Source organism: Balearica regulorum, chromosome W, assembly GCF_011004875.1.
Source record: "Balearica regulorum gibbericeps isolate bBalReg1 chromosome W, bBalReg1.pri, whole genome shotgun sequence".
In the NCBI taxonomy this organism is placed as follows: Eukaryota; Metazoa; Chordata; class Aves; order Gruiformes; family Gruidae; genus Balearica; species Balearica regulorum.
This window is the reverse complement of record NC_046219.1, coordinates 8,243,065-8,267,739: the sequence shown is the minus strand read 5'-3', so window position 1 is coordinate 8,267,739 and position 24,675 is coordinate 8,243,065. Positions and strand designations below refer to the sequence as shown.

Here is a 24,675-nt window from a genome sequence, read left to right as displayed (position 1 = left end):
CGTGCGAACCGCATGAATTTCAACAAGGCCAAGTGCAAGGTCTTGCACATGGGTCGGCACAATCCCAAGCACTGCTAGAGGATGGGCAGAGAATGGACTGAGAGCAGCCCTGAGGAGAAGGACTTGGGGATGTTGGTGGATGAAAAGCTCAACGTGAGCCAACAATGCATGCTTGCAGCCCAGAAAGCCAACCGTGTCCTGGGCTGCATCAAAAGAAGTGTGACCAGCAGGTCAAGGGAGGTGATCCTGCCCCTCTACTCCGCTCTTGTGAGACCCCCCCACCTGGAGTACTGCATCCAGCTCTGGGGGCCCCAGTACAAGAGAGACATGGAGCTGTTGGAGCGAGTCCAGAGGAGGGCCACAAAGTTCATAAGAGGGCTGGAGCACCTCTCCTATGAGGACAGGCTGAGAGAGTTGGGATTGTTCAGCCTGGAGAAGAGAAGGCTCTGGGGAGATCTAATTGCAGCCTTCCAGTATCTGAATGGGGCCTCCAGGAAAGATGGGGAGGGACTGTTTATCAGGGAGTGTAGTGACAGGACAAGGGGTAATGAGTTTAAGCTGAAGGAGGGTCGATTTAGATTAGATGTTAGAAAGAAATTCTTTACTGTGAGGGTGGTGAGGCACTGGAACAGGTTGCCCAGAGAGGTTGTGTATCCCCCCTCCCTGGAAGTGTTCAAGACCAGGTTGGATGAGGCCTTGGGCAACCTGGTCTAGTGGAGGGTGTCCCTGCCCATGGCAGGGGGGTTGGAACTAGGTGATCTTTGAGGTCCCTTCCAGCCCAAACCATTCTATGATTCTATGATTCTGTGATTCTATGATTCTATGATTTTAACATTAATACCTTCATCTGTTTCATCTTTAAAATTTGTCATAGCATCTTTTATACATCTTCTAACATATGACCTTCTACAATCTATTCTAACAGCCCTAGGTTTACAGATATAAAGTTATTTGGCTTGAATAACCTCTTAAACCTTGTTTAGTCACACTTTAATTCGTTGTCTTTCTGGTTTGTTTTTTTGTGAGCTTTGCATTGCATCCAATACTTTTATTGTTTTACAGGAAGCATCCATGTTACTTCTAAAGCATTTAGTACTTTTATCTAAGACATTAGAACTTCTCTGACTTATCTGGTGAAACCATCTTTCTAAATTTTCAGAATGACTGATGGATTTGGTTCACTTTCTGTGAGATAGCAGAACAATATAATACAATAGTCTAGATTTGAAAGTAAGAATAATTATAGACAAAGATTAGTAGAGAATAGAAAAATAGGTTGATTTGGTGTCCTGGTTTTGGTTGGGATAAAGTTCTTCCTAGTAGCTAGCATGGTGCTGTGATTTGGTTTTAGTATGAGAATAATGTTGATAACACACTAACGTTTTAGTTGTTACTAAGTAACGCTTATAATAAGTCAAGGACTTTTCAGCTTCCCATGCTCTGTCAGCAAGGAGGTGCACAAGAAGCTGGGAGGGAGCGTAGCCAGGACAGCTGACCCAAACTGGCCAAAGGGATATTCCATACCATATGATGTCATGCTCATTATATAAACTGGAGGAGTTGGCCGGAGGGGGTGTGATCACTTCTCAGGAACAGTCTGGGCTTTTCAGTAAGTGGGTGGTGAGCAATTGCATTGTGCATCACTTGTTTTGTATATTCTTTTATCATTATTATTGTTATTATTTTGTCTTCATTCGCTGTCCTATTAAACTGTTTTTATCTCGAGCCACAAATTTTACTTTTTTTTCCCTGATTCTCTCCCCCATCCTACTGAGGGGGAGAGTGAGCGAGTGGCTGTGTGGTGTTTGGCTGCCTGGTGGTTAAACCATGACAATTGGTTTACTAAAGGAGATTCTGTCAAACTAACCTGTCTTTAGGTCTTTCCTGAGCAAAAGTAATCTTTTTTTCTAGGCTGAATATGTATGATAAAACTTACTCTGGATTAATCTGGAGGAAACGGCTAAAGTGAAAGAGATGGAAATTTAGAACAAGAACTGTAAAATAGGTAAGAAGTTGGTTAAAGGAGAACATAAATTATGTTGAAAGAGCAGTTATTATTTTAGTCAAGTTTATTAGGATAGTTCTTATTTCAGGTTTTAAGTAGTACTTTAAATATGAAAACCCCCAAAGTTTCTTAAATGAAGTTTGTAGATAGTAGAAAGTTGGAAAGTAATGTTAATGAGATAGGAATAACTTAGACAGGAATACTCTAATGGAAAATTGGATGATCTCAAAAGCTTGAATGATAGAAACAAGGTGAAACTTAAGTCAGAAGATCATGCAGTACGGGACTAAAACAAGAATTCTTCCTGCAAGCCAAGTGACAGAAGAGGAGGAAAACTTCTTAATTACAACAGCTGTGAATCACCATTGTGGTGTACTATTACAAAAAAGAAAAAAGGTAAATGCATTTCTATCTTGCATTAAGCTAGGCATTTGCAATCTAGATAGATATACCATGGTTCTGGATGAGAGATGCTGGCAGTCTCCTGCAGTTTTTCTGCTTATTTGTTTTAGTTTAACAGTATTGCCTATGTTTAGCCAAAGTTAGGTTATTCTCTTACACTGGGAAAATTTAGGTTCTCCTATCTGTTCCAGAATCTGCTGTGAACATAGAAGTACAGATAGTGCATAAAATCAGCCTTAAGCTAAAACTGTGATATATGCTTCTATATATGCCCTAATGCATACATCTGCAGTTTCTGGTAGTGTAACTGGTGGCTGAACAATGTAAGTGAAGAGAGTTTTTAGGGAAAGCTAATACCATTTATTAGGCAACCTGTGGAAGAAAAATAAACTACCTGAAGAAGAGCTTATGTGCCTTGAAATTTGTGGGTTTCTTTTCCCTCTCCAGCTGTCTTAGTTGCCTTAATGAAAGATTTTGGTTTTCCCTTAATATCTATCTTCTCCTTGTGCAAGTTTATACTTCATGCTCAGTCTGCAGGCCCTGCTGTTTTGCTAATCTTCTCCCAACAAAATAAAATGGTAACATTCTTCATCAGTCTCGGCCTGTGAGAATTCATTGCTCAGTACTGAGATTGCTAACATACAATGTAGTTTATATTCCAGTATGCATAATTACATTAAAATAGAATGCCAATTATCTGATGCTTTAATTATGTGATCTGCTTATTTACACTCAGATTTATGGAAATGGAAAGACAGTAATGGTTGCCAGCGTACTCTCTAATAAAAATGCCAGTCGGATTTCAGCACTGAAATCTTTCAGAAGTCCTAGATAAAATATATAAATACTGGAAATTCATCCATATACTCTTTCAGGGCAGAAATTTTTTAAGCAAAGAGTTATAGTACTAATTGCAAACTGTAATATACCAAGTCCCGTTTAAGTCAAGAAACAGCATAAGATTCTTGAACCCTAGAAAAGTCTTAGATCTATATGCCAAATGGGGGAATTTGCTATCCATTCCAATAACTGTATGTTCTGCAGGTACCCCAAGAGGCTGAAGGGGGAATATCAGGAAAGGCTTCAAATCTGTGACATTGTAGAGCAGACATTTCCCTTGATTCTTCCACACATTCTGCATATCAATTAGTTGTACAAACATGACATTTTATATTATTTTGTTTTATCATTTGAGTTCTCTATTCGGAAACACTACTTATATTTTAATGTAAAATTGGAATTCTTGAACAGAATATTATGCATTTTTCAAGAGTATCTACCAGAAATTGAAATCTATCATCTGAACAGAGATTCTTCCTTATTGTCCCTGATATTACTGAAGTGTCTGCTTGTCAGTTCTAGAATGACCTTTCCGTATAAATCATGGGTGCTAATGATATATAATAGGCATTGAAAATTATCATTAATAAATTTAAGAAAGATAATATGGAATGTGCTTTTTATGGAATTAATAAATTTGGGAAAAGAAATGTGACTGTCTGTAATAGGAGAGAATTGAATCCAGGACTTCTTTCCAGGCTGTTAGCTTACATTATGAAGTGATGATATTGAACTACAGCTTGATTTTTATTTGGCTTATCTAAACTAAATTAGCATCATCCATTCTGCTATGAAATTCACAGAAGCAGTGTTAAAATACTTTGCTTTTAATTTTCTTTAATTATACAGGTATATGTATATAATTTCTAGAATAGTTTACACTGGGGAGCAGTGTAAGGGAAAACTTAAACTCTTTGACAAAAGATGTTAAAGGATGCTGCTCATGTCAAAATTAAACTTTTATGTGACAATCTTGGAATGATTTTATTATTTATAACATTATAAAATTACTTTGTAAAATTAACAAGAGTATTTCTTTTTTTTCTTGTTCTGATGTGTTTACTTTGAACAACACTTACTAAATAATTTTATCATTTAATGATAGCCAGTTGGTAATTTTTCTCTGATGCTGCTGAATGAAAAGTCAGAAAAACAAATGAAATAAAATGGCCGTTAAAAATAAAAACAATGTGATTATAATACCATAAAAATAGAAAGGGAAATAACATGCTATGCCATCATGTCCTGATTTCGGCAGGGATAGAGTTAATTTTCTTCCTAGCAGCTGGTGTAGTGCTGTGTTTTGGATTTAGGATGAGAATAATATTGATAACACACTGATGTTTTTAGCTGTTGCCAAGCAGTCAAGGACTTTTCAGCTTCTCATAGGGGCCTGCCAACGAGAAGGCGGGGATGCCCAAGAAGCTGGGAGGGGACACAGCCAGGACAGCTGACCCAAACTGACCAAAGGGATATTCCATACCATATGACATCATGCTCCCTATATAACTGGGGGTTGATCGGGAGGTGGTGCAGCTCAGGAACTTGCTGAGCATCACCTTTGGTCAGTGAGCAATTGTGCTGTGTATCACTTGTTTTGTATATATTATTATTATTATTTTCCTTTTCTGTCCTATTAAACTGTCTTTATCTCAACTCACGAGTTTTATCTTTTTTTTCTTTTCTGTTCTCTCCTCCATCCCACTGTGTGTGTGGGGAGCAAGCAAACAGTTGTCTAGTGGTTTTAGCTGCTGGCCGGCTTAAACCACAACACATCAAAAATAATAATTTAATCTAATATTCATTATTACAGAAAACAGCACTTCCCTGAATTAATTCTTCCTTCAACTACAGCATACGTTTTAGAAAAATACCAAGTCCAGTGATGGAGAATACACCATAGTCTTTCAGCTGCTCAGTCACTGAATAGTTCCTCCATTATAAATTCACATTTATCTGAGAGAATCCTCTGACTGTGAGGCTATCTGTAAAGTTCTGGCACCACCAAAGTACTTGAGTTTTTAAAGAATGTCTCCTTGTTTGATATTGTTTGTACCAGGATCAGTGCATAACCGTGTGTTAGGCTAACCTCAAGCAATTTGGGCCCCTCTAAGGGCTTAGGTAGAGTTTAGAAGGGGAGCGGTGACTACTCTGAATTGCAGTGGAGTTTAGACTGGATTTGGGATTAATTTGGAAATGCATGGAAGGCTAAGTTCTAAGGCATTTTGTGATTGAAATATAGGCATCAAATGAACTTTAGCATCTACTGGGCTTTGCCATCACTGGATGGGGAATATCTAAATTACAGTTTTGAGTATATGCAACCACCTTTTTCCCTAAATCACAGTTGAATAAGGTACTATGCTTCTCTAGGTCTTATTTGTGTCTGTGTATCATATATATTTTATTAGTTACAGATTTTATAGGCTTAAATAAATACATATAGTTATGGTTTATATACATGTGTGCATGAGCATACAAGTACAGAGACATATATTTAGAGAGAGAGAGGAGTGGTTTTGTGTTTGTGCATAGCAAGTATAATCATATGGTCACTTACACCAAAGTCACAATTAGTGTTTATTTCTGTAATCAGTTCTTTTCTTCTGCCAAAGTCAAGTTGAATATAGAACTTCTCCTTTTTGAATTAGGTAGTTACTTTGTAAATTCAGAAGACCCCTTATTACTTGCAGCAAGACACCTTCAGTACATGGCACTTAGAAACAAGTTTATTCATTTAACTTCGAATATTTGGCTAAATTTCCAATTGATTATATTCTTTATTAACTAAGCATTAATTCCTGATTTAAAATACAGAAGAAAAAAAAAAGATTTATTAGAAAGCTGAAGCATGGAATATATGATGTGTAAGGCCCTGATAAAAAATGAATGTCGCAAACATCCATCTTGACCCAAGCAGGGATAAACTGATAATGAGGGAATGTCAAGGGAATGTTGAGGAAATGGCACAGACATCTGTCTCAGCCAAGGACAGAACCTGCGGAGGCAGGATACTGTCTTGTGAGCCCCTTCCCCTATTCCTGAAACATGTAGGCAAAAGACAATCTGTGTCCTGTGCGTGCGTGCCCATGAAAGGCCATCACTCAGTTGACCCCGAAGTGGGGAGGGACAGTGAGACCCCCCAAGACCCCCACAACCCACTGACTCATTTCTGGAACATTCCTGAGCACATACTGCACCTGCTCAGTGATGACAGACCCCCGCCTATGCGGAGCATTTTGGATTATAAAAAGGGGAAACACAAGCTCTTGGCATGCGCCCACCACCTGAGGACTACCACTACAAGCAGAGAACATCGCTGGATCCAAGGGTGGTGATATCTTTTCTCTCTCTCTCTCTCTCTTTTTCTCTCTCTCTCTCATTCTCTTTGTCTCTAACTTCATTTTCAGCACATCAAGATAATATCGTCACAAGTTTTGCTAAGCCATTACCTTTCGTAGTTCTGCTAAGTTTTAAGTATTGTTATATCTTTTGACAAGCCACTATCTTTTGTAGTTCTGCTGAGTTTTAAGTAAATTTGTGATTTGTCTGAACCTCTAGAGTAATTGTCGTTACTCCTGATTACCACACAGAGAATTTAAAAGTTAACCTCACCCTAACCCACTGAGTGGGACAGGACATGATGTTATAAAGGTAACTGTAGAAAACTCTACTATTAAAATTATATTGAAATATAAAGCTTTCATACTGGTGCAGCTAAAAGCTGAGAGATGGAAGTTCTCCTGTAGTAAACAAGCAGTACAAGTGGGTTTTGCACACACTTTAACCAAACCAAAAAACAACTGAGCTTGAATCAGTAAAATGGCTAAGGTACTGAAACTGTGTACCATAGCAGTACTGTCATGAGTTTTTTATCTTCTCTTGCTGACAGCTCATCAGTTAAGGGCACAGTGTAGCAAGTGTGTGCTTACTCACTTGTGGGTAGATCCTTAGTGACAGAACCAAGATAAAAGTTATGTTATTAACTTTTAGTCTTGTGTTCAAGCCACTGCTTCCCATTGCATTTCATAGGGATGGAATCTTGATCTGCTAAAATCTGCTTTCTTTCAAATTCAATAGGAGGATTACAGAAGGTCAAACAGTCTCCATCAGATTGTGTGTGGAGTCTGTTCAGTCATGTGGATGTCTCTAGGCTTCTAGGGTATTCTTACTTTATATGGCTTGTGACATGAATCTCTGAAACAGTCTTAGACTTGGAGTCAAGAAACTCTTGCAACTTATGTATAGAAACAATCAATGAAAAGAATATTTTAGTCTTGAGATCATAGAAAATAGAGGAACATTGAAAGATTTTCCAGACTGATACTTCTGCATGTCTGAGGCCTGCTTCGCCATAAAGTACATAAAACTGCAATGAATCATGAAGGTATTTCTGCTGCGATGAAGTGAGAAAAGGTACTTCTTAGTCATTAGGTGCAAGTTGAATTGTTTCAGATACATTGATCTACTTTATTGCTGGCTTAGAGATTAGCAGGCAAATAGTGTTCATTATTGGATTTAATTTAATTTGTATAACTGAGTTGGAAAATTAAAGGCAGAATGAAGTGTTATCAAAATATAAGAATTGTTCAGGGATGCCTCACACTGGAAAGAAAACATTCTGGATTAAAAAAAAAAATGAAATCAGTGAAAAAGAAAAAGGAAGTGGCTAAGAAAGTGTCAAATCAAAATACAGATACCAACAAGAAAGGCCAAAAGTCAATGAAGTATTGATGGCATTACCATGAGGCTTAAAGTGAGCAAGGAGGCATTTCTTAAACAGCTTAGATTAAAAAGGAGGGGGGAAAAAACCCTAGGTAGGTTATATATTGAGTCATCTGCCATACTGAGATGGTAAAAACATTATATAGAAAATGAAAAATTATTCAATAGGTATTTATGTTCTGTGTGTGGAATGTGGAACGTGCATAATGTGAGTGGAATAAAAAGTTCACATCCATTAAAAAGAGGGAAGTTGGGCAGCATCTTTTAAGGTTAAACATTTTCAGACAACAGGCCTAGCTAATTTAAGTCCAAGAACTTGGGTGAAAATGGAATGTTTTCTGCTCTACTAGTGTTCAATTTTAATAAAAATTGGAAAACTACGGGAATTCCAAAGAACTGTAGAACTGCTATTTCAGAGTCTAAACATGGCAAAAGGTATGATGTAGAGAAATGAAGATGGGTTAGCCTTGCTTCATTCCTAACCAGGTATAACAGAATGCATTGTTTGGTACACTCCTCAGAAAAGAAATAGACTAAAGCTTTAACTGATTCTGGTTAGTGTGATTTTGTAGGTAGTAGCTAATTATGTTGCCTTTTGGGGAAACTGGAGAGAGGGGATGATACAGGTTTAAAGAGAGGTGACTTTTTTGATTTATAAAAAAATGAGTTGGTACAGTGTTTATAGGACAGGTAGATTTGTATCAAACATTTGTTTTAAAGACACTGACATTCTTATTTTTATTTTCTTAAGTCTTTATAAGAAAATGGTAGAGTACATGAGAACAGACTGTTACAAATAATGGGAATTGAATACCTAAGTGGCCACAATGCAATTAAAAAAACTTGTAATACAACTAAATGCTAGATTATACAATTGGAAATCAGAAATGCAGGTTGTAGCTGCAGGATATTACAACTACTGAATGACATTTTGGAAAGAAGTGGCTTAGAGATGGGTTTAGAGATATTGTGTAAAATAATGTGAGTGCTCAGTGCAGTGATGACCTCGTGTTCCTTGGCGAGTTAAAACTAAGGTACCAAGTACACCATCAGCAGAGATCTATGGGAATGCTGGAACCTGTCAGTATGTCTCATTCTGAAGTCCATGGTCAAAAGGATTGTGGAAAAACTGCAGGGACTTCTGAAGTAGACGGAGGTGATAAAAGCTAGGAGAACATCCTTTCCTTTAAGTTAAAAAGTATAAATTATTTATTCTGCTGAAGAGAAGCCCAAGTGGTGACCAAGATAACAGCGTAGAGGTGTTTGTTGAGCATATATTCAAATAGTTTACCAGGAAAGCTAATAGTTTCACCATGCATGGTGTCTTTAGGGTGCAATTAGATATCAACCTAAAGTTACCCAAGTTATAGCTCCTAGATTCTGGAGTTGCCATCAGTCATATCAAATTAGTGGATACTCAGCCACATTTGAACTAGAAATTCAAAGGTATTCGTAGACTTGATTTTGTTAGAAATTTTCTAGATAAAACAATTTGATTTGTTCTAAGGAAGTAACCTAAAAATTCTGGAGTTACACATTTTGTTCTGAAACTCTTTGGCTAGATTTTTTTTTTCAATTTTCTGCAGAATTAACATTCTGATTTCAGTCAACTCTAATATGATCAGGAAAAATGAATAATTCTTTTGATATTGTGTCCTGGTTTCAGCTGAGAGGATTGATTTTCTTCATAGTAGCTAGTGTGGGGATATGTTTTGGATTTGTGCTGGAGACAGCATGGATAATATAGAGATGTTTTTGTTCTATGGACCTATTGTTGAGCAGTGTTTACACGGGGCCAAGGCCTTTTCTGCTTCTCACACTGCCCTGCCAGCGGGATGGCTGGGGGTGCACAAGAAGTTGGGAGGAGACACAGACAGGACAGGTGACCCAAACTGACCAAAGGGATATTCCATACTATATGACGTCATGCTCAGTCTATAACGAGCTTGGGGGAAGAGGAGGGGGGGCGGCGGCGTTTGGAGCGATGGCGTTTGTCTTCCCAAGTGTCCTGGTTCTGGCAAGGATAGAGTTAATTTCCCAAGGAGCCAGGACAGGTGAGCCAAGCTGGCCGGGGGCTATTCCATACCATGTGACATCATGCTCACCATAAAAGGGGGCTAGTCGGGCAGGGGCGGGTTCGGCGTGTCGGGTGGCTCCGGGACGGGTCGAGCGTCCGGTCGGTCGTCGGATCGGTAAAATCGTTCTCTGTTATCACCCATTGTTACTATCTGTTATCAGCACTGTCGTTGATTGTTTTCCCTCTCCCTTGCTGTCCCAGTAAACTGCCCTTATCCCAACCCTTGAGGCTTTGCCGTTGTTTTTCCGTTCTCCTCCCCATCCCGCTGGGGGAGGGGTGAGCTAGCGGCGCGTGGCACTTAGATACCGGCTGGGGCTAAACCACGTCACCAAGTAACCGTTACGCGTGACAGAGTCCTGCTTTCCTGGAGGTGGCTGAACGCCTGCCTGCCCATGGGAAGTGGTGAATGACTTCCTTGCTTTGCTTGTGCGCGCGGCTTTTGCTTTACCTGTTAAACTGTCTTTATCTCAACCCACGAGTTTTCTCACTTTCACTCTTCCAGTTCTCTCCCCCATCCCGATGGGGCGGAGTGAACGAGCGGCTGCATGGTGCTCAGCTGCCGGCTGGGGTAAAACCACGACATATTGCTTCATTCCAGTTTTAGGCTTCAACAGGTAGTTTTTTTGGTTTTGTTTTCTCATAGTGCTTCTTGGAGCTAAGTCTCCTAGAGTTTTTGCAATGTTACTTAGAGAAAAAGAATATGATCTATAATTCTTGTCTTTGGAAACATTCAATATATAATTTATTATATGCATGCATATACACACACATATATACACAGTTATTTCTTTGCTTGATCTTGAATACAGAGCAGATGGTTGAGACAGTTGATGACCATTGTGCTTGGCCCTAAAATAGTATAAGCCTATGGGTAAGTAACAGCTGTTATCTTTCAGGATGTTCCAACTTCAGTCAGAAAAAGATATTGAGGGCTATGTAGTTAGGAGATTGCGGTAGAAAAATAAGTAGGCTAAGCTACTTCAGATAAAAGCTGTCGTTTATGTATAAGCTAGTGCTAGCCTGTATTTTGAAAGTTATGGCTTTCATTTACTATAAAATGTAGTTTACCTTCAAAAGCTATAAAAAAAAATCACTGGTAGTAGGAAATTTGGTCCTTGTTGTCTAATTTTAGAAGGAATATTTGCAAGGTGGAATACAGCTTGATACTTAAGCAATTTCACTGAAACACTCTTCACAAACTATGGAGATAAAAGATTAGCATTTTAAAGAATGAGCTACTTTTCTATTTTCATAAAATGAAATTTAGGAAGGAAATGGGTTTTGGTTTTGCATGCAACATTGGCCATGCCATTTCAGGAAGAGAAAATGCAGTTGAGTTACTCATTTGTTTTCCATTTGTGCATTTTGGCCCTTCAAAATGGGGGTAAGTAGGCAGAGGAGGAGATTACACCTGCTCTGGAAGTACCTGTCTGTGTTGAGGGAGGGAGGACAGCTTCTAGCCTGCAGGAAGTGGCAAGAAGAGGAAGAAGCAGGGAGCCTGCAGCATAGCAGCGGGACTGAGAGCAGTGAGAGGAGCATAGAGCAGACACACAGCTATGCATCTGCAGCAACAGAAACTTTCCAGGGACAGGAGGCAACTGCATAATTGGCTACAAACCAACAACAGCTAAGTTATAGGAAACCTGGGTGCAAATTTACTGCATGCAAAGACCTATGCTTCAAAGATGTAGAGGCAGGTACTGATTTGTAGTCCCTTATTTTGATTTTGCCCTACCTCATCAATTTGATATTTTTCTGTTTAAAGAAGTCAATTATTTCTAGTTCTGTTCCAGTAAATCTGGCTTCTGACTATAGCCTGACTTGCCTATTAATCAGTTCTGGTGGCTTCCTCTTTAGCATGCAGGCTTTTTAGATTACCTTTCTCATCTACCTAACTTGGTAAAGTGAGCCTAGGAATAAAAAAAAATAGGACATTTAGAATCTATAAGGAGCCAAGTATCAAAATCCTTTATTGACCTAGTACTGATCATAGAGGGAGCTTGAAAAAATATTTTAGAATTAGGTTCTCTAGGAATTAGGACCTTCTTTGTTCTGTACAAAACTCCCTTGTTGGAGAAAAAAAAAAAGGGGGAGGGTGTCATGCGATAGTTTGTTCTTCATTCCACAATAGCTTAAGATAACTGAGAGAAAGAATGTCCCTCTTACAGGAAAACTTCTGATGTGCTAGGCTTTGTTACTCTAAGTGCCATTTGTAACACCCTCTTGCTGTGTTATGAAGAAGAATCAGTTTCTCCGGGAGGAAGAGAGAGCAGAATTGTACTGTACTTGTCAATGTACTTTGGGAAGAAAACCCTGTAGTTCCCAGGCACCTGGAAGATCTTCAAAAACTTCCTACTGCTACCACTTTAACGAGATCCGAGTACATCTCTCTACCTTCTGGCACTCTACATATTTGTCATGGTTTAGCCCCAGCTGGCAGCTGAACACCATGCGGCTGCTTGCTCACCCCCTCCTCCCCCAGTGGGATGGGGAGGAGAATGGGAAGACAAAGGCAAAACCTCATGGGTTGGGATAAGGACAGTTTACTGGGACAGCAAAGGGAGAGGGAAATAACAACAACAGTACTTAACAGAATATACACAACTGGTGATATACAATGCAGTTTCTCACCCAAGGACTGTACAACTCAGACCGCAAGCTCAGACTCAGACCGAAGCCAGACCGCTTCCGTCCCCAAGCCACGCATCCTGGAGCCATGCTGCCCCTCCCCGACTAGCCCCCCTTTTATACTGAGCATGATGTCACATGGTATGGAATATTCCCTTTGGCTAGTTTGGGTCACCTGTCCTGGCTGTGTCCCATCCCAGCTTCTGCTGAAAATTAACTCTATCCTGGCTGAACCCAGGACAATATTTTAAACGTATAACTTTTACTGGCATGTATGTTGTTCCTGGTGTACAACTTTAATAAGAAAATGTTGCAGTATACTAGATTAGTGTTGTAATGAAGCTTGCTTACCATATTATCCCAAATTTATATAAAAGTGAGGAAGTTACTTGAATCAAAAAAGTCTCTTTATCCTTCCCCTATGATTTTCTTCTCAGGATAGAAAAGTAGAACTGTTGTTTTAAGTAAAAGCTGTTAATCTGGCTTAGTGTTGCTTTTTCTATGCTACTGAAAATTAAGACCTATTGCTGTAGTTGATTCCTTGAATACCTTTGCAATGTCAGTCATCTTTTGCTAGTGCTTTTCACAAGCTCTGTATTTGTGCATACTGTTGCAGGTGAATTAAGTGAATTCATCATTGTGGGATTAATTATAAGGGGTTTATTAATGATTAAATGATGATCAAATGATAATGAATGAAAATCAAATGGTAATCAAATTGTGATTAAGCAGTAATTGAATGGTAATTAGACAGTGACTTGACAGTGACAGTCAAACACTCTACTACTTACTACACTTCTAATAATTAAGCTATAGCTGGATATATAAATGTTGCTAGCATATGATATACTTTTAGGCCTAATGTAAAATGTCACTTAGCTCATTATAGATATCAGATGCTGGGTAAGGGGTCTCTCAACCTCAAAGGCCTTGAGAGGCATCCCTGCTCAAGGGGGAGGTCACTGCCATGCATCCTGCTGCTGTACAGGGGAGCTCAATGGGCTTGGGGCCATGGGGGGGGCTACAGGTATTTATAGCATAAAGTGATTGACTCGTAGTCAAATTCCTCTTTGGTGTACATGCAGATGTGCAGCCAGAGCAGTTTTAGTTTTGTCTAGTCCCAGCTCAGGCTGGTACTGTTAGCTCCTGATAACATGTGGCCTAGCACAATTCTCAAGGTTTGCACAGCAAGGCTGATTTCAGTCAGGCCTACTTGTGGGTGATGCCTGAACCAAAGTATTGTTCACTCAGTCAGAGTGGGTGCATCTGTCACACTCCAACCCATGACTACAGTCAATTCACTTCACAGAGCAGTGGTATGGTCATCTCTTGCCTCTGTGCTATAAATATGAGGCGGTAATGGCATCATGTTATCTAGTGGATGATTAAGTGATAAATACAAAAATTAAAAGGGTTAATTATAAGACAGTTCCACACAATCAGATGGTTTCACATAATCAGTAGCAAGATATTTTGTGCATTTTACAATGAGATATACTGATCAGGCTAAAAACCAAAGTCAAATATATAAAAAGACAATAACAATACAAATTACTGCAAGGGCGAACATTATTATCATGGGATGTAAAGTGGCGTTCAATACACCTGTTGCCATTTGAGACCATCCTAATAGGGTTTCCCACTAGCAGTGCTCCCCATCCTTCTTCATTCTTTCTAGTATGCAGTGTATTTCTTCTCCATTGTGATGTACAGTTATCAATGTGTTTTTGCTTTGTTGCAATGTCTTTTGCAATAAAGCTTGTAAGTCTCTATGTTCCAGTAGCTTGTGAAGCAGTGTCAATTCCATTCCAATGAGGGAAGGTAAAAGGTCTTGATAGAGTGTAATTTTCTTTTAAGTGTGCATGAGATCACTGGGGCTGTATAATTAAAGTCACATTAAGTAATGTTTACAAAGTTACAAACACATACATTTGATTGATTGGACACATTATAGGTAAAATTTCCATTAATAATTAAGTTTTCACAAAGGATTCTTATACAGACACATCCATTCCCTATATAAACTAGCATAGAATCAGTTGCTTCTTTGGGGTGAATTTCAAAATGACAGACATTTTGTTGTGTATCTAAGCAAATATCTTGGGCTTTTATTGTATTTCCTTTCACAAATAAGCCTTTGTTCTCTCACAGCACATGCTTCGGTGTCTATAGTTTGCCAGGTGTTGTATTGCCTAGCCCAAGTTCTATGACTCATTGGGTAGAGTACCATCATGATTTAATCCTAGGGCAATAATAGATGGTGTACACAGAGGCACTATGGATTGTCAATACAAAGGTGGTTGTGACATGTTTATGTGGGTCGTATGTAAAATTTTCCAAATACCACCATGATTGGAAGTCTTTTTCAAATTGTGTGGCATTATTCCATATTACTTTTCATATTTCTGCTGGGAGAATTCCTTCATCTCCTTCCCTCACTATTGCAAAAACAGTGGATTGTATCCATAATTGGGCCTGAATAAAGCTTAAAGAAAGTGAGATGTTGGCTTGTACAATGCTTAACACCTTTAATAGACATTGATTGTCTGCTTTGTTTCTTTGCTCCCATCTGGGGAAAGCATCGGCTGCAAGCCATTAACTGGTTCCTAAAGTTAATAAGGAAGATCATAAAGGGTGTTCTAGCTTGTGTAAGTCAGAGGTTGCTGTATCTAGTTTGTTTGCAAGTACCTCTACACCCATGCAATTAAATATTCCGAGTCCTGTTTCTAAAGCTCCTGTAATGTACCTTTTCCTTCTACGTTGTGCATTTCTCTGTAATGTTTGTCCATGTAACCATGCTAGCCATCCAGAAAAGGAGGTTTTCAAGAAGGGAGTACACTGAGGGTGCACTATAGAGATATTACTAGACATAGACAGTTCTAACTTTTTCAGGGACCATGATGGGTTAAATATGATTTGTTATTGTCCTGTATATTTAATAGCATAGGGTCCAATCATGGATTTGTGGATATGTAGCTTGGTCAGTTGTGGGAATAATAGAATAGGGAGTAAGTTGATAGGTAGTAGGGGTAGTTGTTGATATAGTGTGAGGTCTAGGGGTAGATGTTAGCGTGACCTTTAAGTATAGTCCATTTTTGCTCTCTCTCCCTTTATCTGTCCACAGGCAAACTGCTTCTATAATTGTGTCATTAAAGAGGAAACTAATTATATGATTTGGGCATGAAGGACAATCTATTCTGCTTTTTGATTGAGTGTGATTTATCTTCTTGATGACCACATAGGTGTTTCTTGTTGAATAATTTGTCACCTTACATTCAATAGAGATTCTGTCACCTGGTGTAGCAGAAATAAGGTGACTCTGATTTGCTTTTACAATTGTGACTACCAGTGATTGTCATTGTTAGATTTTTGTGTTGGTTCTCCCAATATTCCTGTATTTCCAACAATTTCAATCACGTATGATGCAGAATGTACTACAGTTACTGTGTTCACTAGCACAAATAAAAGTAGCGAGGGCCTTCACCCCGTGCATTGGGCTTGTATTGGGTTTGCGTGGCAAGGTTTTGGTAGCAGGGGGGGCTACAGGGGTGGCTTCTGTGAGAAGCTATTAGAAGCTTCCCCTGTGTCTGATAGAGCCAATGCCAGCTGGCTCCAAGATGGACCCGCCGCTGGCCAAGGCCAAGCCAATCAGCGCCTCTCTGATAACATATTTAAGAAAGAGAAAAACAGTTAGAGAGAGCTTTTGCAGCCTGAGAGAGAGGAGTGAGAAGATGTAAGAACATCTGCAGACACCAAGGTCAGTGCAGAAGGAGGGGGAGGAGGTGCTCTAGGTGCCGGAGCAGAGATTCCCCTGCAGCCCGTGGTGAAGACCATGGTGAAGCAGGCTGTCCCCCTGCAGCCCATGGAGGAAGGATGAGGGGGTGTAGAGATTCCACCTACAACCTGTGGAGGACCCCACCTTGGAGCAGGTGGAGGCACCTGAAGGAGGCTGTAACTCTGTGGGGGACCCACACTGGAGCAGTTTGCTCCTGAAGGTCTGCACCCCATGGGAGAGACCCACGCTGGAGCAGTTCATGAAGGACTGTAGCCCGTGGGAAGGACTCACGTTGGAGAAGTTCATGGACGACTGTCTTCCATGAGAGGGACCCCATGCTGGAGTGGGGGAGTCCTCCCCCTGAGGATGAAAGAACGGCAGAAAACATGTGATCAACTGACTGTAACCCCCACTCCCTGTCCCCCTGTGCCACTGAGGGGGGCGGAGGTTTGAAGCCGGGAGTGAAGTTGAGCCCGGGAAGAAGGGAGGGGTGGGGGGAGGTGTTTTAAGATTTGGTTTTATTTCTCATTCCTCTACTCTGTGTTGCTTAGTAATAAATTAGATGAATTCCCTCTCTAAGTTCGGTCTGTTTTGCTCATGATGACAATTAGTGAATGATCTCTCCCTGTCCTTATTTCAACCCACAAGCATTTCATTATACCTTTTCTCCCCTGTCTAGTGAAGGAGGGGGAGTGATAGAGCATCTCTGGTGGGCACCTGGCCTCTAGCCAGGGTCAACCCACCACAGGCTTGTCAAAGTGTAAACACGATCTGGTTCATGTTGACAATGATTGCTCCTACGAGAAGGATGAATATCCCTCCAATGATCAGTCTGATCTCCAAGGGAGGCATTCCAGTATCATTCCCGGTATCATTCCTGAAAAGAGAAAGTAACACAAGTCTCAGCAGGGTGGCTCCAGACTAGTTATCCCTTTTGGTTAATAGCTAGGATATATCCACCTAGCACTAATGCCATCTTTAGTTCCACTGCTATCTTTTGCTTCCCAGGCCAAAGGGCCACAGAGTTTTTTTAGTGTCATTGGGACAGTGCCAAATTGTGGTAACTCGACTACAACAGGTTGCCCTGATTGAAGGGCAATAGGGTACATTTTTACATCTGATGGGGGTGTTTAATGAGGTGCTGATGGAAAAAAATGCACAACCAACTGGGCTCCTGGTTGGGCCATATCAGTTATTTAACCATTGAACTACCTCAGACAATCAAGTATCCCAGTGAGGTTCATGTGGTTTAAGATTTTTATTTAACAAACCATTTGCTCTCTCTATTATCCTGTTTGATTGGGGATAATAGGAAGTGTGGAATAGCCATTGAATTCCTTCTTGTTTTGCCCATTCCTGCACTTCCTTAATGGAGAAATATGAGCCATTGTCACTTTGCATTACATTGGGTGTTGGTAATCCTGAAAATCAAGAAGATAAGCCACAAACTGTATTTCAGCCTGTGTTCGTTTGGCACATATAAGCCATGATTAATCCTGAAATGACTTCTACTTCAGTTAAAATATATTTATATCCTGATGATGGTTTTAATGGACCAATGTAGTCGATTTGCCAGGTTGACCACAATGTTTTGCCTTGGCTTATGTGTAATGGAGGTGCTTTAGCTGGGTGATTGGTGTTAAGTTTCAGCCTGCACTGAGGGCACTCAGAGATAATAGTTGCACATGTGGCTTGACTGAGAGGCCATCCTCAACTTTGTGCTGAAAAATACAAAGTTTCCCTACCGATGTGTCCCAGATGTTGATGTAGCCATTCTCCCAGTCGATACCACTCTCCTTCCTGTTCTGGGTTTTCTATTTTAATACTATGTATGAGGGTGTGCTGGTTTTGGCTGGGATAGAGTTAATTTTCTTCACAGTAACTAGTATGAGGCTATGTTTTGGATTTGTGCTTGAAACAGTGTTGATAATATAGAGATGTTTTTGTTATTGTTGAGCAGTGCTTACACAGAGTCATAGAATCATAGAATCCTTTTGGTTGGAAAAGACCTTTAAGATCATCAAGTCCAACCGTTAACCTAGCACTGCCAAGTACACCACTAAACTGTGTCCCTAAGGAGCATATCTACACGTCTTTTAAATACCTCCAGGGATGGTGACTCAACCACCTCTCTGGGCAGCCTGCTCCAAGGATTGATAACCCTTTTGGTGAAGAAATTTTTCTTAATATCCAATCTAAACCTCCCCTGGCACAACTTGAGGCCATTTCCTCTTGTCCTATCACTTGTTACTTGGGAGAAGAGACCGACACCCACCTCGCTACAACCTCCTTTCAGGTAGTTGTAGAGAGCAATAAGGTCTCCCCTCAGTCTCCTTTTCTCCAGACTAAACACCCCCAGATCCCTCAGCTGCTCCTCATAAGACCTGTTCTCTAGATCCTTTACCAACTTCATTGCCCCTCAAGGCCTTTTCTGCTTCTCACACCACCCCACCAGGGAGTAGGCTGGGGGTGCACAAGAAGCTGGGAGGGGACACAGCTGGGACAGCTGACCCCAACTGAACAAAGAGATATTCCATACGATATGACGTCATGCTCAGCATATAAAGCTAGGGGAAAAAGAAGGAAGAGGGGGACATTCGGAATGATGGCGTTTGTCTTCCCAAGTAATTATGCGTGATAGAGCCCTGCTTTCCTGGAGATGGCTGCACATCTGCCTGTCAATGGGAAGTGGTGAATAAATTCCTTGTCTTGCTTTGCTTGCTTGCGTGGCTCTTGCTTTACCTATTAAACTGTCTTTATCTCAACCCATGAGTTTTCTCACTTTCACTTTTCCAATTCTCTCCCCCATCCCGACGCGGGGGGAGGGAGTGAGCGGCTGTGTGGTGTTTAGTTGCTGGCTCGGTTAAACCACAACAGCGGGTTAAGGCATCTGCTTAATTGTTTCGCTTTCAAGCTACATCTGGTTTATCAGAGTGAGCTTTCACCCAACTTACCATTAAGGGATTCTCTTCTTTTTCCCAGGATGTACTTAAAAGATTTTGCCAATATTATTTCCTCCACACAGGCACGCAATTTACCTCACAGTTTAAGGCTTCCCACTGACATAACCATTGGGTTGCACCAGCCCATACAGCATAAGAATCCATGTAGATTGTTAGCTCCCTGTTTGGCTGCTATTACTGCTGCCTGCAATTCTCCTACTTGGGCACTACCTTCTCCTTCTTTGATCCTTTGCTGACTGATTGTCACCTCCAGGGCGACCACTTTGTATTTCCATTTCCTCCCTAGTCTCTTAGCCGATGCATCTGTGAACCATATATTTTTTATGGAATCTTCTGGTCAAAAAAGGGAGAGCAGAGATGATGGGAGAGGGTTTGAAGGGTTGCACTAGCATGAGTATATTGGTGTTAACTGTCATTTGTAACTTAGAAGGTTTAATAGGCCCTTCAGAAAGATGCATGTTTTCTGCCACTCCTGTCAGATAGGCATGCCATTTTCAGACAGTGGGTTTCTGTGCTATTCCCTCAGGGGGGTGCTGATCCCTTCAAGACTGAGTCCAATAGGTTAAAGGGGCCTCGGATTTGCACAGGTTGTCCTTGGTGCAATTTTTCAACCTGTTTTATTGCTCTAACCAAAGATAATAAATCCTTTTCCCATTCTGAATACTGTTGCTCGGTGTCCTTAAATGAAGTAGAATTGAATAGTAGGGGCCATTTAGGTCCATTGGGTCCTAACTGGAATAAGTTGCAATAGGTTCCATGTTCTGCAGATCCCCATTCTACAATTATAGGGTCTAGTGGATGTATCAGTTCTAATGACTGGTAGGTCCTTAGTTCAGCTATTAGTGTCTTTATTGCCTCTTCAAGTTTTTTTCTAAAATCCCATGACTTTCCTTTCTGTAATAGGGAATATAGGGGTCATGCTATAATTGAAAATCCTAGTATGTGTTTCCTCCAGTATCCTAAAGTTCCGAGCAGTCATTGCAGTTCCTTGCTATTGTTAGGCATTTCTGAATTTTCTAGGTCCTTTAGGGTATCCAAGGGTACAGCAGCACTCCCAACTACCCACCAGGTACCTAGAAATTTCACCTCTTTACTGGGTCCCTGGCATTTGTTGCGGGGGACTTCAACCTCTGCATCATACAGTGCTTGCCAAACAGCGGCAGCATCTTGTCCTACCAGTTCGGGAGAATGTCCGCCAATCAAGATATCATCTATGTATTGGTAACACTTAATTTCAGGAGGAATTTAAACAATTTGCAACAATTCAGCCAGCACTGTGTGAGCTATAGTGGGTGAATTATTATAGCCCTAAGGAAGTCTGTTAAAAATAAATTGTATCCTGTCCCAAGTAAAAGCAAATTTTCTTTTATCCTCCTCCTGCAGCGGCACCATAAAGAACATATCGTTTACATCTAGTACCGCCATCCAGGGGTGAGCAGCAGCTTGGAGGATAGCAATGTTGGGGATGGCAGCAGCAAAAGGAGCAGTGTTTGCATTTAACTTTCTATAGGCTATGGTTAGGCACCATCTCCCATCTGTTTTTTTAACTGGCCACACTGGGAAATTATATGGGGAGTGCGTACGGGAGATAATGTGTCTTTTTTTTCCCTAGGTCAGCTATGACCTCCGCAATACCTGTCTGGGCAGCAGCAGAGATAGGATACTGAGGGACATTAGTTATTTTGAGTCAGGCAGCGTGGGTGCAGCTCACAGCAAACGAACTATGCCAGTTAACTGACTCCCACAGGTAGCTGCTAATTTTCACTCAGCTAACCAAGGACACTCCAGGCAGTCAAAAGACCAAACACTACCATCCAGCAGTTTCCAAACTCATCCTTGTAATACATCAAAGCCTAAAACATTTTCCTTCCCTGAAACTGCTGCTAATTGGTGCCTTGATATCCTTTTCTCCCCTGGCAATAACAAGTTTACTGTAGCTACGGGACATATTTCACTTTTGCTGGAAAATTCTGTTATGTTAATCCTTCCTTAGCCAGGCTTAATGTTAATTCTTTGGGAATTCAAACTTGAAATTATTGAAATTTGAGCTCCTGTGTCAATTTAAAATTTTACTTGTTGTCTTTGGGGGCCGAATGGAACATGAATATGAGGGCCGCCCTTGATAAGCTTCAATCCTCTGGGCTGGCAGTCCAAGTTCATTATGCCTTTTCTGGGGGTCCACTACCTCACCAGGGGGTTTATGAGTTTGGGGAAAGTGTCAGGGGTTCTGGGGAGTCTGTCTTACTTGCTGGATCTGTCTGCTGTCTGTATCAGCTCGGGATCACCCTGCTGGTGTCAGTTCATCTCTTCCCCATTTCTCAACTATGATGTACAATGCCATGCATCAATTCTGTCCAGGTTGGGATGAGTCAGAGGCAGGGTTGGACATCCTGACCCTCCTGAGTGTTATGTTCTATGTTTTGTCTTATTTCATCCCTTTTTGCAATGAGGTACAGTTTTAAACCAACAGGGGCTTCCCTCATTAGTAGTCTACAGGAGCAAAGATAGGGTAATTACCATGTGCACCCCTGTCATTCATAGCCTGGAGGCAGGCTGCTTTTTTAACAGCAGTAGAAAGTTCACTGTTAATGATCTTATTGGTATAGCAGTGGGCTCCCCTCTATCTCGAGGGTCTATGTCCCCTGCCCAATATGCTACTTGGCATGTAATAGAGTGTGGTTCAGTGTAAGGGCCTAGTCCCTCATTCAAGAACATTCCTGGTCCCCAAAAGCCATCCCCTTCGCCTTGATCTAACATAATACAGTCTCCTCCAGCTAAGGAGACATGGCACAGATATTCAGTCTTGCTCTCACCAGGCTTCTATCCATATTTTTCATGCAGACTGACCAGTTGAATGGGGTCCCACGGAGTGATTTTAATGGAATTTCACCAGTTGCCACCTTAATGTCCAGCAGATACCTCAGTTTTAATAATAGATTAATCAGACTTTAAGGTAGCCCCTAATTCACTCTCATTACTAAGTTTTTGATCAGGGTCCTCCCAAATATCTCCTTCCCAATCTTCCGGAGAAATTATTAGCTTACAAATTTTCACAGGATCTGGGGGGGTTGAGGGCCCAAATTATCATGAGTTCTAGTTTATGCTCTAGCTTCCTGTGTTTTTCTTTTTTGGAGTTGTTTCTGCAACTGGTCTATTCGCAGAGATAACAGCATTTCTTATCACTTTCTTTGTTCAATCTCAACTTGTGACACACTCATTTCCTGTTCTTTACATTGCTGTGTTGGTTTTTTGTGGCAAGGTTTTGGTAGCAGGGGGGGCTACAGGGGTGGCTTCTGTGAGAAGCTGCTAGAAGCTTCCCCTGTGTCTGACAGAGCCAATGCCAGCCGGCTCCAAGATGGACCCGTCGCTGGCCAAGGCCAAGCCAATCAGCGCCTCTGTGATAACATATTTAAGAAAGACAAAAATAGTTAGAGAGCGCTTTTGCAACCGGAGAGAGGAGTGAGAAGATGTAAGACCATCTGCAGCCACCAAGGTCAGTGAAGAAGGAGGGGGAGGAGGTGCTCCAGGCGCCGGAGCAGAGATTCCCCTGCAGCCCGTGGTGAAGACCATGGTGAAGCAGGCTGTCCCCCTGCAGCCCATGGAGGGAGGATGAGGGGGTGTAGCGATTCCACCTACAACCTGTGGAGGACCCCACGCTGGAGCAGGTGGAGACACCTGAAGGAGGCTGTGATCCCGTGGGAAGCCCATGCTGGAGCAAGCTTCTGGCAGGACCTGTGGACCCGTGGAGAGAGGAGCCCATGCCAGAGCAGGTTTGCTGACAGGACTTGTGACCCCGTGGGGGACCCACGCTGGAGCAGTTTGCTCCTGAAGGTCTGCACCCCATGGGAGAGACCCACGCTGGAGCAGTTCATGAAGGACTGTAGCCTGTGGGAAGGACTCACGTTGGAGAAGTTCATGGACGACTGTCTCCCATGAGAGGGACCCCACGCTGGAGCAGGGGAACGATGAGAGGAGTCCTCCCCCTGAGGATGAAGAGGCGGCAGAAACACCGCGTGAGGAACTGACCGTAACCCCCACTCCCCGTCCTCCTGTGCCGCTGAGGGGGGCGGAGGTTTGAAGCCAGGAGTGAAGTTGAGCCCGGGAAGATGGGAGGGGTGGGGGGAGGTGTTTTAAGATTTGGTTTTATTTCTCATTCCTCTACTCTGTTTTGCTTAGTAATAAATAAGATGAATTCCCTCTCTCAGTTCAGTCTGTTTTGCTCGTGATGATAATTAGTGAATGATCTCTCCCTGTCCTTATCTCGACCCATAAGGTTTTTTTTTCGTTGTACTTTTTCTCCCCTGTCTAATGAAAGAGGGGAGTGATAGAGCGGCTCTGGTGGGCATCTGGCCCTCAGAGAGGGTCAACCCACCACAATTCCTTATACTGATATGCAGCTCCCAAACACATTCCCAACATTTTGCATATTATTCCCTTCTCTTTACCCTCTTTCAGTTTCCCTCTTGCAAGGTTTAACTGATTTTTTTATCTTATCCCAATTATCCCACTTTTCACACGCCTAATTGTCCGAAAATTTTGGTGAAGAGTTAGCTCTATGCTTCCGTAAGTAGTGTCCTGGTTTCAGCTGAGAGGATTGATTTTCTTCATAGTAGCTAGTGTGGGGATATGTTTTGGATTTGTGCTGGAGACAGCATGGATAATATAGAGATGTTTTTGTTCTATGGACTTATTCTTGAGCAGTGTTTACACGGGGCCAAGACCTTTTCTGCTTCTTGCACTGCCCTGCCAGCGGGATGGCTGGGGGTGCACAAGAAGTTGGGAGGAGACACAGACAGGACAGGTGACCCAAACTGACCAAAGGGATATTCCATACTATATGATGTCATGCTCAGTCTATAACAAGCTTGGGGGAAGAGGAGGGGGGGTAGCAGCGTTTGGAGCGATGGCGTTTGTCTTCCCAAGTAACCGTTACGCGTGACAGAGCCCTGCTTTCCTGGAGGTGGCTCAACACCTGCCTGCCCATGGGAAGCGGTGAATGAATTCCTTGCTTTGCTTTCCTTGTTCGCGCGGCTTTTGCTTTACCTATTAAACTGTCTTTATCTCAACCCACGAGTTTTCTCACTTTAACTCTTCCAATTCTCTCCCCCATCCTGATGAGGGGGGAGTGAACGAGCGGCTGCATGGTGCTCAGCTGCCGGCTGGGGTAAAACCACGACAGTAGTCAGTGATTGAATCCGCCATCCTGATGACTATGCCAGTTTGTCACAGGTGTATTAAGACAAGCTATCGTTGGGTTAAC

At 41.6% G+C, this 24,675-nt stretch overlaps 1 long non-coding RNA gene across 1 annotated transcript in view; it reads right to left on the bottom strand.

The window, feature by feature from the left end:
• Window positions 1–23,473, bottom strand: part of LOC142599252 (uncharacterized) — a 404,930-nt gene extending 381,457 nt beyond the window's left edge. Inside the window, exon 1 of the long non-coding RNA XR_012832881.1 lies at window positions 23,364–23,473. This is a non-coding gene — a long non-coding RNA (uncharacterized LOC142599252). The remainder of the gene's footprint in view (window positions 1–23,363) is intronic.
• Between the last annotated feature and the right edge of the window lie 1,202 nt (window positions 23,474–24,675).